The following is an 18,780-nucleotide window of genomic DNA, read 5'->3' on the forward strand; positions in this document are numbered from 1 at the left end:
CCACTATCTATGGTGCCTTGTTACAGCAGCCTGAACTAAGCCTGAACTAAAAACACTCAGGTTTTTCCATTTTTATGAAGAGGACACCTCATATTTAACTTAATTTGTTAATTCATTTATTGCTAAAGGTAGACAATTACCTGCTTGGCATTTTGTACCCAAATTAGCAAATATTTTGTGTTCAGGCCAGTGAGTTCCCCTTACATAGATGTTCAATTAATGCATTATTTAGCACTCAGCCTCACATATGATCCCATCTTAGGTGACCTTTTTCAGTTTCCAGTGCTCTGAGATTCTAAAGAGAAGGAATGCTCTCTTTTTGGCTCTACTTCCTCTTCTTCACATTCCCTAGGAAATATTGTCCTTTGTTTCCTTTTTTCTACCTGCTTCATATCTTCTAGAAATGTATTATGATTACTGAGGTCTCTCACCTTTTCCTTCTTTCATTTTAATAGATTTCAGGAAAGAGGGGAAGTAAATGCATTTATTTAAATTTCTACTTGTAACCAGAAGTGTGTGTGTGTGTGTGTGTGTGGCAGGAAGGAGTTGAGAAGGAACTATTTCATTAGGATCTTAACCTTCCCACATAAAAATATAATGCTGCTTGCTTTGGGAAGACAAAAGCAATTTTAACCACATTGAATTAATCATTCTTTGAATAAAGTATGTTGCTTTAAAAAAATTGAGCTTATAGTATAGACATATAAGCAAAAGAGAAAAACAGTTAAAGTTTCATAACAATACACAATGAAGTTTCTCTTGGAAAGTGTTCAAATCAACTATAATATATACAATGTATCTTTTGATGTGAGGCAGAGATATATTATGGGCCCCAAGAATTATTTCAGAAACAATCAAAGCAGTACATGGAATGTCAAGGAATTTTGGAGTTGTTCTGGAAGGAGCGTAAGACTTCATTTCACGGGGAAATCAAGAAGTAATGCAAAGGAAATTGATGTTATGCTAGATAGTTCTCTACCTTAAGTATTACATGACTCTTGAAAAAAGAATGGAAGGAAAAAATACAAGTGACCAGTCTGTTTTATCAACTGAGAAATTCAGAATGTATATCCATATGTTGTAGTGGATGCCATAAATGACAGCTTAAAATCGTTTATATATAGAGAGAGCTAGATAGATGGATATATATCTGTATTATGTATGATAGCATTTTAATGGCATATATATAGTATATATAACCCATATATATATATGGATCTCAAAAACTGTATTTCTATAAACTGTAATAATTTCTGTATAAGTTTAAAAAATCTTTGTCACCTGTGAAATTTGTATTAAAATAACAGCATTCAGTACTAACTTTTGCTCCGTTGACAATGACTGATAAGTTTGGTTAAGAAAGAAAAAGTCATGTAAATTTTGTAGTAAATGAAAGTAATTCAGAGTAGTTAGAAGTAATTTTTATCATAATGATAACAGCTTCAGCAAACATAAAAGTATTATGAAGTTTACTTTTGACTTAGCACTTAACTTGAGAAGAGCTATCTGATAAAGAAAAAAAAAGACTAAATTCCAGAATTCTTACCTTATTTCATAGAGAGTTTTTCATTTTAATGTAAGTGGAACAGCAGACATAGGAAACTGTGAATAACAAGTTATACGTGAAGAAAGAAAAAGTTAGATATCTTTTTTGTTGTTGTTTTCTGCTCATATTGATGAAGACCTAAAATGGATGATTCCCCAAATTTTACCTGTTCTGATTGACAGAAAAATATTAACATTGAAAACCTTTGATAATGATGATTCAACTCAAAATGAACTATGCTAAACTTTTAAAATTCTGAATTCTGGAAAACTCTCATTTCAGGAAATACAAGAACCACCAAAAAAGAACAATTTTATAAGCCTAAAAAAATAGCTATATTTTGACACTGATGATTCAGAATTTATGACAGTCCTGACAGACCAAAGTTTTATCTTTGGGTTTTTGCAGAAGAACAAAATAAGGAAATATAAATAAAACAATAACCTGATTAAGGGACTTTCAAAAGCTGTCTGTTCTCTACACTGCTATAGAAGCACCTGTGGCTAATTATTTTGCCTATTTTTAAAGAGAGAATCTCCTAAGGATTTTATATATGAGAGAGTTAGAATCATTGAATATGAAAACTAGAGGACACTGGGGAGATTACCCTCACTTGAAGACTTCAGAGGCATTACTTCCAGCTTCTCAAACAATTCATTGACATTTTTAGCCATTCAGAAGTCCTTTATAATGATGTTAGTTATAAGAGTAAAATGAATTTTCTTGGGAACATGTTTAACCTTGGTCAGACATCTGTTGTAGTGAACATAATGTAAATGGATAAAGTGGACAGAGAGGACACTGGGAAATCTGGTAAGAGGTAGGTGGGCGAAAGCGACCAGATGTGGAGCAGCTGGAGGGAGAGTTGTGAAAAGGGAAACTGGAGCAGAGGTGGCAAGGAACAGGCAGAGTGGGAGATTTCACCGAGTGTTGATGTGGAATGTGAGTTCGATCTTCCCTAAGATTTTAAAAAGTGGAAGGAAGATTGGAAAACAGTTTTTCCTACCTTTTGGTAGTCTGAACTTTGTCCAGTCTCCCTTCTTAGGTTGCATACTTTTTTATAGAAACACAAAAATACTGGGGCATCTGGGTGACTCAGTCAGTTAAGCATCTGCATTCAGCTCAGGTCATGATCCCAGGGTCATATCTCCCTTCTCATCAGGGAGCCTGCTTCTCCCTCTCTTCCCTGCTTGTGCTCTCTGTTACTATCTTTGTCTCTCCCTCTCAAATAAATAAATAAAAATAAAAAAAGAAACACAGAAATACTTAGACTCTCTCTCCCATTAGTGATGTCATTCAACCACAGTTTGAACAACCAGAAGGACATAAATATCACTCTACAGGTTTTTTGTTTTTTTTTTAATGTGTTGTTATATGATCACACTATACCAAGTTCACTTCTTTGCTGTGTGTCTTTAAGATAGTGATTTCACTAGTTTGCTGCATTTCCTTTTTTTTTTTTTCCTGCATTTCCTTTTGATGTTAAGTAAGGACCTGGTGCTTACTCATTAAAACTCCAACTTAATGATATATAAGGATATCACTGAGGCCCTCAAAAAATGGACAAAATAAGATAAAATGTTCAAGGTTTTTATTAGGAGAAATATCTGTGTGAAAGAAAACAGGAAAGGAGCTAGGTAAAGCTGGGATGGTGATAAAACCACAAGCAAATCTGGCCCTGAGTGAAGGGAGGAGAGAGGATACATTGGTTAGTAGTGTCCTAGACAGACCTATAGTCTTAAGAGAGGTTTGACAAGGCTGACAGAGGGTGCCCTCAAACCAGGGTTGCCTATCAGAAGTGTCCCATGTCTCCCAGGAATCAGTCTCCCTTCATATTTCTGCCACTGTCCGTCATCTGCTGGGATGAGCACAAGGAGCACTGTGACCTCAGCATAAATGAGGTTTTGGATTTCAGAGCATAACAGCTGGGCTCAATGGTTAGTTATACTCCTGGCAGTGGTGGGTCTGCAAAGTTCCTTCTCATGGCCACCATACTGTGCTCTTGCTTCATTCAGATCTACTTCTTCATACAGGTCCAGGAGTAGCTCCTCTGTGGGTTCCATGGGTTTTTCTTCTGGAGAAAAATGAGGAAGAGGGAGGTTAGTGGGATGAACTAAAGCCCCCATCACTACAGGTATTCCCTGGGCTGTAACCATGACTCCTCCATCTTCTTTTAAATTTTCTTTATCCTCAGTGATTCCCTCAGCAAGTCCTGGTGGTTTGCCAGGTGGTATGAACCAAACCTTTCCTGAAATATCTGAATCCTTGGTTATCATGTCCTTCACATTACAGATTGCTTCCCACATTTATAGTGGGGTAAGGGAGTACTAGGATCCAAATAGATCACCTGGGCTCTATACTCATTCCTCCTGCCCCTGTTGTACAAGCAGCCTTCTCTCATTCTGCTAATCAAAGTCAATTACCTCTGTTAGTATGGTGACGCCTGTTTTCTCCTGTTGGTTCCCTGATGGTAGCCATTAACATATAGCTTGATCAAACTCTTAGTTATTCCCTGGAAGAGCTCAAGAATTGTGAGGAGAGGAAGCACATATCTTTCCATGAGTCATTAATGCTCACTCTTTTAGACCCATGTATCTTTCCTATTGGAAACAAAGACCACATAGGCGTCTCTGGCTTGATAAATATATTTCATCCTTTCAGAGTGTTTCCTCAGTACTGGCACCTTAGTCATACACTGAGTAGGCTATTTTGACATTCTGTGAGGCTGGCCACTCTGAGTTGTGCAGTATATATTATTATTAATGGACCTTATAGTCATGGGTCCACTCCTGTACTTCATTTGCTGTGAAATAGTTCCATAAATTAGATCCTATATGTATAAGATTCCATGCCTACAGATCAGGTGTTCTATTAGCCACTGGAAAGCAGCACTGACTAAAGTTCTGCAGGCAGAAGAGATAAAGCTATGCCAAGAATAACTATCTATCCTTGTTAAGTCAAACCAGGGTATAAATGGAGCAATGTAGTAAGCTAACCAATTGAATTCTTCAGGGAATAGTGCCATATCAGAAACTCAGTATTGACCTCTGTTGTTGGCAAGTTGGACATCCTGAAATAGCACTAGTTAGATCACGCTGTGGTAAGTAGGAGTTCATGTTATTGGACTCATATGCAGCTTTTATCTCTGCCATCATGGCCACTTCACTTGGTGCCCCTCGTGCCCATCAGAGTGGCTGATAATGAAGACTGGTTCATGTCAACTGCATGAATCATTTTATCTACCTGGTCATTCAGTGCCTTTTCCATAGTGGATGGTTTCAGGCAGATAATGTGTAATACAAAAATCTTCATACCTTGTGCTGACTCCTATAGTACCATCAATATGTCTTTACACTCAAACCACTTTGTCTCTGATATTCTTGTTCTTTTTCTTCCAAACTCTAATGGTGAGGCTATTGACCATTGCCCAGAAATTTGTAAGTATTCTTACCTAAGGTTACTTCTCTTTGCACACAGAAAAGATGGCCAAGAACACTGCCTACAACTCTGCCATTGGGAGATTTTGTTTTCCACTCCACTGATTTTGAAGACAAACCTTCAATGTGGCTGTAATATAGCCACTGTCCATATTTTACTAGTACCCACATGCTGAGGCAATCCATCCACAAATCAAGTTCAGACTTTTGCCTGCTCATTTAGTTGGTAATATGGGAACTTCCACACAACCACAGATACAAGCTAGGGGAAGGACACTAGTGTAACTGTGTTGGGTGACATGTGGTTTGGACTACTTTCTCATGACCAGTGAACTGTGTCTGAACCTGTCCCATTCACCTGCCAAGGAGTGGTTTAGCCAGTCCCAGATCCCCATCTCACTGTTCATTTTCTTGGATCAATTTTGATACTACTTGTCTGGTTCTTCCAAGAAGTAGAAGTCAAGATGGGATGGAACGTGCAACTGTTTAGTTAGAGAAAACATTTCTTTGAGATAAAATGGTAAAGGAACTACCTAAGGCTGGTAAGTACTCAGACTGTAATGTGAGTGGGAGAGAAGAAGGAAAATGTCCTTGATGATAATGCTGTCTAAGGAAATTTTGGTGGCTTCAGGGAATCTTCAAGCTAAAGGCAGCCATCAGAGGAGTTCCCTGTCCCCCAGGAATGAGCATCACTTAATATCTCAGCTATGCTCCATCACTGACCAGAACTAGCCTATGGGAAGTGTGACCTCAGTGAAAATGCCACAGTGGGTTTCACAGTACAGCTCCCAGGGCCCTTGGTCAGTTACACTTCTCATTGTAGGAAGTATATGAGGCATATTTTCATGGCTCTCACACAAAGATAGAGGTTTACATCTAAGGTCTTTTTTCATCCCTCCCTCCATTTTTTTCCTACTTGGTTATAATTTATAAGCTCAGTAACTGTTTTCTGATTATTTTCCCTAATAAAAATAACTGGAGGCAGCAAGGTATTCCCTGTTCAAAAGGACTTTGGTTAAATTACTACCATATTATAGCATGGCTTCAGAACAAGTTAGATGACATCTCTGGTTTGCAATTTCCTCACTTAAAAAATTGTGAAGTTGCAAGATTGCATGGAGAATGAATGAAATCAAGTCTGCAACCTGAGGCATTATTTACTCATTTATTTATCATTTCTCTTCATTTTGCCCCTCCCCCAACTCCATGTGCCTTCTACTGGAATGTATAGATCTGTAAGTCCATTGGGAATTTCTGAATTGTTCACTGTTCTATTACCAGGACCAGAATGATGGCTTCCAGAGAGTATGCACTTAAACAATATTTGTTGAGTGAATTAACCAACGTGTTTAGCTCGGTATTTGAGTTAACATGGGAAATTTATCATCTCACCCCAAAACAAGTACATTTTCTTCTGGTGTATTATATTGTTTCCTAAGTACAGACAAGAATAAGTTTTCTGATTAAAAAAAAAAAAAATCAGGAAAATGGTGTAAAAAACTGCCATGATAGCCAGAGAATTCTGAGACCACTTGAAAAACTTGGATGTGAATAAATCACAGAAAATAATTTTTAGAGTTTTATTCTATAATTTGATAAGTTTATAATTTTAGACTATAGCTGAATATTGGGATTATTGTTGACATAGAAGGATTATTTCAAATACACATTTTTAAATTTCCTCCACTACTTAACAGATGCTTCCTATATTCTAGGCACTATGCTAGACTTACAAACTTACACACATTCAGAAGTTTACTTGGCTTTCTAAATATTTGTGGCAAACTTTCTTAACTAATAAACTAGAGAAAGACAAGTCATTATTAGAATTCCATTCTTGATACAGAACTTTCCTTTATCTGATACAAGTATATGTTATTGTGCCTGGCCTTCCAGCATGCCCAAGGCCCTGGTTTTTCAAAGACTGTGAACTTTCTTTCAGTAGTATATCAGTGCACAAGAGTATATCTTAGCCATAGTAAACAAGTTCCTATCAAGTTTGTACTCTAATATAGAGTTGGAGCAGAAAGAAAATCAGACTAACATTGTAGATTGTGAAACCCACCGAGCAGGGACCGTGTCTAATTCTGTGTCCAGTACTTGATTTTTAAATGAAAGAAAAATGAAACAATTTTTTTTTCTGACCATTGGAGTTTCTCATTTGAGGAAAAATAATGCTTTCACCAGTTTTATAGACTACACAGTAGGATTTGGAGACTTAATTTAAAACATATAAGTTTTTGTGTAATAACTATTCACTTCAGATTCCTGATTGGTTTAATAAGTTTAATACTTTCTCTTAAATATGTGACAGATATTAACAAAAATTTTATTCATCTTTAAAATGAAGAATTGACAAACGTACTTTAGAATTAGTAACTATATTTTATTAATTTAAAACCTTATTGGAGCCTATTTAAAAATGAAAAAAGTTTTAAAAAATTCTTACTCAATAGCAGTATGTATATTATTATAGTGAATCTATAAGATGTTCCCACTGTTAAACCTTATCCTCAGGAGAGGTTGGAAGATGGCAGCAGAGTAGGAAGACACTGGGCTTCCCTCATCCCAAGAATACAACTGGATAACTATCAAAGCATCCTAAATACCCCAGAAATTGACCTAAAGCCTGGAAGAATAAACTCAACAACTAAAGGTAGAGAAGAGGCCACACTGAAGTTGATAGGAAGTGTGGAGACTGGGCTTAGGAGAGAAATAGATTGTGGCTGCCATGGTGGGAAGGGAGCTGGGGTCATGGAAAAGGCAAGAGACAGAGTAACACATAAGGGAACACATGCAGAAAATAAACTCCCATAGCAATTGGCTTGAAAAGTGAGAGTGACTGAAATTTGTGAGTTCTTGCAACTAGCAGGGCTTAAAGCCTGATGTTATAAAGGTCAGTGGGTATGGTTAGGATAGAGCCCAGAGGACATTGGGGCTACTTTTGGAGAAAAGGCAGGCAAATAGCCTGTGAACATACAGTGTGGCAACAGTGATCTGAAGAGTGCCTAGGGCACACAGTGGGAGGTTAGTTGCTCAACTGGGCGTTCCAGAGAGACAACATTCACAGATAGACCCCTTAAAACAAAGGAAATGGCTGGTACTATTTCCTTCTCTTGCTCTTCAACAGAACCACAGAGCTACCTGCAGGAACCAGCTCAGTGCCAACAGTTGCTACCAAACTTGCTTATACCAAGCCTGTCCCCCACCACACACTGTGTTTCAGTGGAACTGCTTCCCAGTCATACTTGCCTCAGTCCCTGCACATTTGGCCCCTTCCCCCAGAATACTGGCTCAACCCCTGCCTACAGCACATCTCCTGATGCGGGAGTTTTGCACAGCCTTGATTCCCATGGCAGTGGTGATAGATCTCAGTTCACATGCAAACCAGGCCAGGGACCAAACACTATAGGACCAAATACAATAGGCAAAGAGAGCCTCTCCAGAGGCCTAGCCTGAAAAATAAAGTTGCCAAGAAATAACAGCAGAGTGCACACAGCATACATTGGAGACACTACCAGAAGTGTAAAACACTGGTGAATAGGAGACATTACATGTGATGGTACTACAGGACCTATTCTCCATAAGGCCATTACCTTCAAGAACAGGAGATATAGCTGACTTTCCTGACACAGAGAAATAGGCACAGAGACTTAGACAAAATGAAAGACAGAGAAATTCATCCCAAATGAAAGAATAGAACAAGACTGTGGGCAGATATCTAAGCAAAACAGATACAAGTAACATGTCTGATGGAGTATTTAAAGGAATGATCATAAGGATACTCACTTTACTTGAGAAAAGAGTGAAGGACATCAATGAGACTCTTAACACAGAGATTTAAAAAAAAAAAAACAAATAGAGATGAAGAGTGCAATAAATGAGATTAGAAACACAGTTGATGCAATGAACAGCAAGCTGAAAGTAGCAGAGGAATTAATTAGTGACCTAGAAGACTAAGTAGTAGAAAATAATCAAGCCAAACAAAAGAGAGAAAATAGAATTATGCAGAACAAGAATGGGCCTAGGGAACTCAGTGACTCCAACAAACATAATAATAATCATGTTATAGGAGTCCTAGAAGAAGAGCAAGAAAAGGGAGCAGAAAATTTATTTGAAGAAATAATAGCTGAAAACTTCCCTAATCTGAGAAAGAAACAGATATCCAGATCCAGGAGGCACAGAGAACTCCCATCAGAATCAACAAAGGCATCCACACCAAGACCTATTGTATTTAAATTGGCATAGTACAGTGATAAAGAAAAATTTTAAAAGCAGCAAAACAAAAGAAGACAGGAACTTACAAGGGAAAATCGATAAGGTTAGCAGGAGATTTTCCAGCAGAAACTTTCTAAACCAGAAAGGAGGGTATGATATATTCACAGTGCTGAATGGGAAGAATCTTCAGCCAAGAATACTCTATCCAGTAAGGCTATAATTCAGAATAAAAGAAGAGATAAAGAGTTTCCTAGACAAACAAAAACTAAAGGAGTTCATAACCACTAAACCAGTTTTGCAAGATACATTAAAGGGGACTCTTGGAGAAACTCTCCTTGAAAAGGAGAGACCAAAAGTGACAGTATAAAGGTGGGAAAAACAAAAGCAATAAAAATGAATATTTCTGTAAAAATCAGTCAAGGAACTCGCAAAATAAAAGGAAATAAAATATAACATATACCTGAAATGTAGGGAGGAGAGGAGTAAAGAATTGGTTAAAACTTAAATGACCCTGAATTTAATATAGACTGTTATATTCAAAAAATGTTATATACAAATCTTATAGTAACCACAAATCAAAAACCAGTAATAGATATACAAAGAATAAAGAGAAAATATCCAAATATACCACTAAAGAAAATCAGCAAACCAGGAAAGAGTGGGAGACAAGAAAGGATCAGAGAAAATGTTCAGAAATAACCACGAAACAAATAATAAAATGACAGTAAGTACCTATCTATCAATAACTACTTTGAATTCAAATGGTATAAGTGCTTCAATCAAAAGACAGGGTTGTTTACAGAGTGTATAATAAAACAAGATAACTTTATATGCTTCCTACAAGAGACTTAGAGTTAAAGACTCTTACAGATAGAAAGTGAGGGGATGAAAAAACATCTATCATGCAAATGGATGTCAAAAGAAAGCTGGAGAAGTAACCCTTATTTTGGACAAAGTAGAATTTAAAACAAAGATGGTAACAAGAGACAAAGAAGGACATGATATAATAATAAATGGGACAATCCAACAAGAAGATATAACAATTATAAATATTTATGTACATAACATAGGAATACCAAAATACATAAAACATGAAATAACAAATATAAAAGAAAAAATCATTAATAATACAATACTTTAACACCCCACTTACACCAGTGGACAAATTAGCAAAACAGAAAATTAGCAAGGAAACCATGCATTGAATGACACACTGTACCAAATAGATTTAACACAAATATTCAGAACATTCCATCCTAAGACAGCAAAATATACATTTTTTTCAAGTGCCTATAAAACATTCTCCAGAAGAGACCACATATTAGCTCATAAAACAAGTCTCAACAAATTCAAGGTGGAAGTCAGGCCATGCAACTTTTTTGACCACAATGTTATATTAGAAGTCAACCACAAGAAAAAATCTGGAAAGACGACAAATACATGGAGGTTAAATAATATGCTACTAAACAATGAATGGGTCAACCAGAAAATAAAAGAAGAAATAAGAAGAACCTGGAAAAAAAAATGAAAATGAAAACACAACAATTCAAAACCTTTGGGATGCAACAAAAACTGCTTTAAGAAGGAAGATTTTGGTAATACAGACCTACCTCAAAAAGCAAGAAACATCTCAATTAAACAACCTATAGCTCCTAAAGGAACTATTAAAAAAAAAAACAAACAACAACAAAAACAAACAAAGAAAACCTAAAATCAGCAGAAAGAAGAAAATAATAAAGATTAGAGAAGAAATAAATGATATAGAAACTAAAACAAACAAGCAAACTACAGAAGAAATCAAAGAAACCAGAGCTGGTTCATTGAAAAAAATCAATAAAGTTGATAAATCTCTAGCCAGACTTTCCAAGAAAAAAAGAGAAAGGCCTCAAATAAAACCACAAATTAAAGAGAAGAAATAATAACCAAACTACAGAAATATAAACAATTGTAAGAGAATATTATGAGAAGCTATATGCCAAAAAATTAGACAACCTGGAAGAAATAAATAAATTCCTACAAACATATAAACTACCAAAACTGAAACAGGAATAGAAAACTTGAACAGTTAGTAATCTTCAAAGACAGTGAATCAGTAATCAAAAAACTCCCAGCGAACAAAAGTCCAGAATCTGATGGCTTCACAGGTGAAGTATACCAAACATGTAAAGAAGAGTTAATACCTCTTCTTCTCAAACTATACCAAAAATAGAAACGGAAGGAAAACTGCCAGATCATTCTATAAGGTCAGCATTATTGATACATCTGATAAACACTACTGGCCAAAGTTCATAAAGAACTTACAAAACTCTTCATCCTAAAAACAAATAATCTAATTAAAATGGGCAGAAGAGATGAACAGACATTTCTCCAAAGAAGACAGGGATATGGCCAACCATATCCACAAGATAATATACACATCATTACTGATCATCAGGGTAATATAAATCACAAGTACAATGAGATATTACCTCACACTTGTCAGATGGCAAAAATCAACACAAGAAAAAACAGGTGTTAGCTAGGATGTGAAGGAGAACACTTGTGCACTGTTACTGTGAGTGCAAACTTGTGCACCCATCATGGAAAACAGCATGGTGGTTTTTCAAAAAAATTAAAAATAGAATTACCCTACTATCCAGGAATCACACTACTGGTAATTCCCTATGGCAATGCATGAGATATTGAGTCCTTCCACTTCCTCACCAACACTTGATATCATAAATCTTTTTATTTTTAGCCATTCTAGGGTATATATAATGACATTCCATACTGATACATGCAACAACATGGACAGATCCTAAGAAATTTAGCTGAGTAAAATAATTATGTACAAAATAAACACACTGTACAACTCACCTGTATGAAAGAGGCAAATTTGAAGGAAGGTGACTGAAAGCAGCTCAGTATTTGCTTGATGCTGGGGATAGGGCTAAGAATTACCTGCAAAGCAGCATAACAGGAAGAAACTTTTGAGGATCATGGACATAGTCTATGTTTTTATTAGAATAGTAGCATTGGTATATATATTTGTTAGAATTCCTCACAATGTACACTTAAAATTGGTGCATTAAATTGTGTGTAAATTATAAATCTATAAATTGATACATTAAGAACCATGTTAAACCTGCTTTTGATTATTAGCAAAATATTGTGAACGTATCTGCTTGCTATTAAGAATACAAAGTATTTTGGGTTGCCTGGGTGGCTCAGTGGGTTAAGCGTCCACCTTCGGGTGAGGTCATGATCTCAGGGTCCTGGGATCAAGCCCCACATCGGGTTCTCTGCCTGGCAGGGGCCCTGCTTCTCCCCACCTCTCTCTGCCTGCTTCTCTGCCTACTTGTGATCTCTGTCAAATAAATAAATAAATAAAATCTTTAAAAAAAAAAAGAATACAAAGTATTTTAAGAATGTGAAAGAAGGGTGCGCATATTCCATAAAATCTGACGTTGTGTCTTCCAGCAAACGTGACTATAGAAGCTGTCTGAATGTCCTGCATTTTGTTCAATTCAGTCACATCTTTACATCTAGGGGGTAAAATTCTGATCAGTTGGTCAATTGGGTCTGGTTCATATATTTCTAATTTACCAAAATCTGAATATTTGCTCATGATTAATAAATAAATGCATGTTCTTATAAAAAGCAACACAAGGTAAAATAGCATCCATCATTCCATCACCTAAAGGAATGATTATAGTTTGGAGTATTCCTTTATTTTTAGTGCAATTTTTACATGTCTCAGATAATATGGTAAGCGGTATTTTGTGAATATGTTTTTTACTCAATATGAAATCCTTAACATTTCCCCAAGTCATTAAACATTCCATAAACATCATTTTAATAACTGCATAATAGCTCATCTTATGCCTGTACCATAATTAATTATTACTCTCTTAATGGCATTTAACTTTTTTTTCTAAACAGCAGTCACACTGCCTAGCTCACTGAAAGTTCAACAAAAAATTGTGTTGAATGAATGAATGAGTCATAAACAGTGTTGTGAAGAACACTGTTATCATGGGTGATCAGACCAAAACCATACCATATATAGGTTTTCGAAAGTTAAATAAGACACGTTTTAAAATAATTGTGTTTTAGAGAGTTATAATTCAGTTTTTAAAGATTTTTATTTATTAGTTTGAAAGAAAAAGAGAGCCAGTGAGAGAGAGTAGGGTTGGGGGGAAGGGGTAGAGGGAGAAGCAGGCTCCTGGTTGAGCAGGGAGCTCCATGCCTCATAGGGCTCTTAACTGATTAAGCCACCCAGGAGCCCCTAAGTTCATTTTTAACTGGCCATTTCTTTTAATAGTGTACCAGTATGATCAATTAAAGGTAAAACTCTGCCTGTTTCTTTCTTTCTCTTAAAACCAAAACCAAAACCAAACCAAAACAAAAAACAGCCTAATGGTAGTCTTATCTCTAAGGACATTTTTAGATGGTCTCTGATTCAACTACACTTATTTAAGTCCATTTTCTGAATTCAAGGTTTCTTGCCTTGCTTATAGCTTCTGCTACTATGCTTTGACATTACTGCCTTTTTGCATACAGAAGGACCAGTTTGGTCTTTCTGTAAATTCATTTTCACTTGTGCTCTGCCCTACATTAGTCAGCCCTCATTTATTTTCCCAATGCAGCAGCAAGCATGAGGCTGCAGTCTCTTTTTGTGTTGATTCCTCTGCTCTATTTCTCAAAGTCAAACTTTCTCATTGCTGGAAAGGGCAAGTCTTGGGCCCTATTGAACACATTTCAGGTCTTGCTAATCAAGCTGGATATCAAGGCAAGAGTGCTGGCTGATCATCTGTCTCCTTGGCTAGAAAATTGCCTGTTGCTGGCCCCCTCCTTCTGCCTCTTCTCACTCTGATCTTAGCCTTTCCTGAGCAGGGAGAGGCTATTGAGCCTGATGCAATGCTACAAAGCTAGAAAAAATATTTTCTTGAATTATTGCTGCTAAGATATTAATTCTTGGAAGGTTCTTGATTTCTTCATAGTCTTTTCTAATTTCTACATTTCTAGTTCTCTTTCTTCATAATTTGGGAGTAGTTGCTTAACATTATTTAAAATATTGTTATTTATTTTCAAAACACTGCTTTCCTGGGAGAGAAGTCACTTTTTTTTTTTAGACTTATTTATTTATTTGAGAGAGAGGGAAGGCATGCACATAGGTGTCATAGGGGGAGGGGCAGAGGGAAAGAATCTCAAGCAGATTCCTGCTGAATGAAGAGCTCAGATCCAAGCAGGGCTAGATCCCAGGACCTGTGAGATCATGACCTAAGCCAAAAGGGTGAGTCGAATATTCAACCAACTGAGCCATCTGGGAACCCCAAGAAGTCACTTTTAAAATACTAATTAGATAATTAAATTGTGTCATGTACCTTATGTAATTCATGCCCAGGACTTAAATCCATATTCATATAACCCAAATAACCAGACTAGTATGTTCTCTTGATAGTTTAGTTATCATAAAAATAAATGTAGATGAAGTCCCAAAAGTTCATTTTTGCTTTTGTTTTTCTTGCCTTTGGAGGAATGTCTTGAAAGAAGTTGCTGTGGCTGATGTCACAGAGGTTACTGCCTATGCTCTCCTCTAGGATTTTGATGGATTTATGTCTCAACACAGATGGGCCTGGAGGAGATTATGCTGAGTAAAATAAGTCAAGAAGAGAAAGTAAATTATCATATAGTTTTACTTATTTGTGGAACATAAGGAATAGCATGGAGGACATTAGGAGAAGGACGGGGAAAATGAAGGAGGGGAAATCAGAGGGGAGAGGAACCCTCTCCGCTCCCCCTCTGAGAGAGACTATGGACTCCGGGAATCTAACTGAGGGTTTTAGAGGGATGAAGGGTGGGGCATGGGTTAGCCTAGTGATAGTTATTAAGGAGGCCATGTATTGTAGGGAGCACTGGGTGTTATACACAAACAATGAATCCTGGAACACTACATCAAAAACTAATGATGTACTGTTTGGTGACTAACATAGCATAATAAAAAAAAAATAAAGATGTAACCATCAGCACGCTGAAAAAAAATCTATATGCCACATACAGCCTGCCTGGCTTTTCCAAAGATAAGTCTGAAAAAAGGGAAATAAAATAGTTGGAGCAACTCAAATGATTAAGTGACAGCGTCTCCATATTTCATATGCTTCAAGGAACATTTGTTCTTTCACTTCTTTGAGTAGAGTTCAATAACTTTCTGTTTCACTGAAAATCTAGAATTTTTATGCAGCTTAATAAAGTTCTCTTTTACAAGAGAAAAGTGGCTCACTGTTTCCCTCTAGGAGATATATTAAAATTTACAAAAATCTGAATATAGGTAAACAAGAAATAGACCAGACATCACAATGAGTAAACTTTCTCTCTGAATCAATCCAATTTCACACTGTGTTAAAATGATCAGTTCTTTCCCTAATTGTATGCTAGTAATAAAAGTAAACAGTCTCTGAAGAAAGTAGCATCAATCAGAACTTCCAGTTATCTCTTTAACTTCTTATGTAACATCTTTAAAAAATTATCAGGCTCACAAAGGTTAAGAATTAACTGAAAATCTGAGGAAAAAACAGAAAATAGTAACTAATCTATAGGAAACCAAGATATGGTGGTATCAGACAAAAATTCAGCACAGAACTTGGAATTACAGTAATCTAATAAAAATTCTAAAAGTGGATAATACAATAAATGTAATTAAGAATGCAAAATATGGTCTTAACAGTAGAATAGATGCAGGTTAAGAGAGAATTAACAATTTGGAAGAGAATGCAATAGACAATATTCCAGACTGAAGCAAGGAAAAATTAAGGATAGACAATAAGGTGAAAACATAAAAGATATGCAAAACGTGGCTAAATGGTCTAACATATATGTAGTTGAAGTTATAGGAAAAGGGGAAAAGAATGGGGCAGAACCCATTTTTCTGCAGTAATTGAAGATAGATGGGTTTAGAATTTTCCAAACTAGGTAGAAAAAAATTGCAGCAGACATTCACAAAGCTTTGTGAATTTCAGACAGAATTAATGAGCAAACCAAACCAAACCAAAACAAAACCACCTAAAAACAAGGACTTCAGAGAAAACTGCTGAAAACCCAAGACAAAGAGACAATCTTTAAAGTAGCCAGAGTAAAATGATTTCTTTCAAAAGAGCCCCAGAAAGACAAATGAAGAAATAAACCAAGAAAGACTTGGAATTGAAGAAAAATGTGATCTAGACTTGAAGACTGAAGAGTATCCCCAGGTTGTTGCTAACGAGCTTATCGCAGAACATGAACTGTGCCCCTGACTCAGAAATTAACTTGCCCAGATTGGGCAATAAAGACAGAATGTTGAAAAATTCCTTGTAGTTGTCTTCTGTAGGTCACAAATGACAATGGGAGATGCCTCAATAGAATTGGGCTTTCTTATTTCCCTGGGGACATAGCAAGATAGTTGGTAGAGGCCAAAGAAATAGGGATGCATATCCAGCAGAGAGACAGTGGAAGCAATATTTACCACAACGAGAAAAAAATTCTGAATGCTTTAAGGCTCAAATATTTTACAAGGTCATTTGCTGGCATGTGACAGTGAATAAAGCTGTGATATCTTGAAACCCAATTTAAAGCTTTTTGGCTAATCAATACGGTCTTCAATTTTGAAACACATTTCTCTCCATTACAAATGAGGTGAGAGATACTGTATAAGTGACAAGTCAAAAAGTATGGCACAATTCCCTTGGCAGCTGCCCATTTCCTTGACTCCATTACTATGCACTTCATGAGGGCCTGTCAATGTTGCTAGCTGAGGAAGGGTCAACGGTTTGGGGAAAACAGGTGTTGCTCAGACCATTTTACTTGACAGTAGTGAACACTGAGGTCACTGACCCAGTAGAAGGAAAAGAGGCCCAACAACAGTGGCAAGCTGTACATGTGACATTCTTTGCCGTCTTTTTTTACATTCATTTCCTTTTTGATTCATAGTGAATCTTTTCTTTTTCAACAACATAAGGAATGTTTCTGGGCCCTAGAAGAACTCACGTCTAAAGATACTGGATTTTTTAAATTTCAAGACAGGTTGAAAAGTTATCTGAGGCCAGGGTTTGGGTGATTGGGTGATAAATTCTGACTTCTCTCAAGAGGTATAAGTAAAATAGAGCATACAGAAGAATTACACAATTTTTTTTTTTTTGGTTTAACATGATTTGACTTTAATTTTCCTATATGCATCAAGTGGGCACAATGTTTTATTTATTCATTTGACTTCTCTTTTAGTTTTCTCTTTTTATTTTCTTATGATTTCTATTTCTCTATTTCTCTTCCTCTCTCTCACAATCTTTCATACACTGGCTTGCTTATACACATACACACACACTCACAAGCACATTTCCCTCTTTAAATAAAGGAGGAGGTCTTATCTAATATTTTGAGATTTTTATTTCATGAGTATTTTTAAGGAATGAAAGTTGGGTATGTTTTGAAATATTCTTTGAAAGATAGCTGTAAGGCATCTTTCTACTTGATGCATACCACACAAAATGAAAATATTATTTTTTTATTTTTTAAAAACTCCTTTAAAAGTAACAATCCTCTATCAAGATGCTATCAGATGGTATTAAGTGACATTAAGTATTTTTTGCAAAGTAGTGTTAAAAAAAAGTACATATTTCAGTATATACTCCAAATAATATTTTATAGCTTAGGTAGTATTCAGCTTTCTAATATTCTAGAGTATTTATGAAGACAACTGGGAATTACCTTACTAAGTATTCAATTTAAAACCATTATAGCATATTATATTACTGGGTAATACCAGCATAAGTGAAAAAAAAAAAGGTTAAAGAATATATCAAAATACAAACTAGAATTGAAGAAATACCATGATGTCCTGTGATGGAATCATAATGTTATGAATATCTGTTGGTATGTTCCAGCAATTTAAAAGAATTTTTTTTAATAAATGGAATAGACATATTTAATCAACATCTGTCAGATTCAGACTTGAACAGCTAAGGGAAAAACCAAAGGCAACGATGGCAGGGGTTTCGTATTTATAAGGAAATATTATATGGATCAATTTGTAAGCTTGCTTCTTTTTTGATAAAAGGAGAAATACCAATTGTTGGAAAAAAAAAAGCTTTACTTTTACATTTGACATTTAGTTTGCACATGTTTCTTTGTTTTACTTTTCAGGCTCAAGTTTCCTACATAATTAAGAATTTGCAGCTTAAGCACTGCCAAAAACCACATCTGCACTGAAATCAATTATCTGTGTTTGGTAAGTGGGGCAGAAAACATTTGATAAATATTTTTTATCTGTAATAAATTCCAATATGCATGCTTTATCTATGACTTCATTGAAGACTCAAGAGAATTCTAAGTATCTCTTAGGATTTTTTTGTCCAAACTACCTTGTATTTTGGTAAGATGAAGAACTTGCTCTTACCAATATATTTAATCTATTGTACCTAAAACCAAGAAGTTTAATATGCTGCTATTCTTAAATAAAAATACAGGCCTTTGTATAATCCATTTGAATCTGGTAGGGTTTTTTTGTTTGTTTGTTTGTTTTTTAAAAGACAGCTTTTTTTTTTTAAGATTTTATTTATTTACTTGACA

The 18,780-nt window shown here is 35.8% G+C and overlaps 1 long non-coding RNA gene across 1 annotated transcript in view; it reads left to right on the forward strand.

The window, feature by feature from the left end:
- LOC101689272 overlaps positions 1 to 18,435 on the forward strand; it is a 177,281-nt gene extending 158,846 nt beyond the window's left edge. Inside the window, exon 4 of the long non-coding RNA XR_001181989.2 lies at positions 18,355 to 18,435. This is a non-coding gene — a long non-coding RNA (uncharacterized LOC101689272). The remainder of the gene's footprint in view (positions 1 to 18,354) is intronic.
- The last annotated feature ends 345 nt before the right edge of the window (positions 18,436 to 18,780 follow it).

This window comes from Mustela putorius, unplaced genomic scaffold (assembly GCF_011764305.1).
Source record: "Mustela putorius furo isolate JIRA1106 unplaced genomic scaffold, ASM1176430v1.1 tig00000759_pilon_pilon_pilon, whole genome shotgun sequence".
Lineage (NCBI taxonomy): Eukaryota > Metazoa > Chordata > Mammalia > Carnivora > Mustelidae > Mustela > Mustela putorius.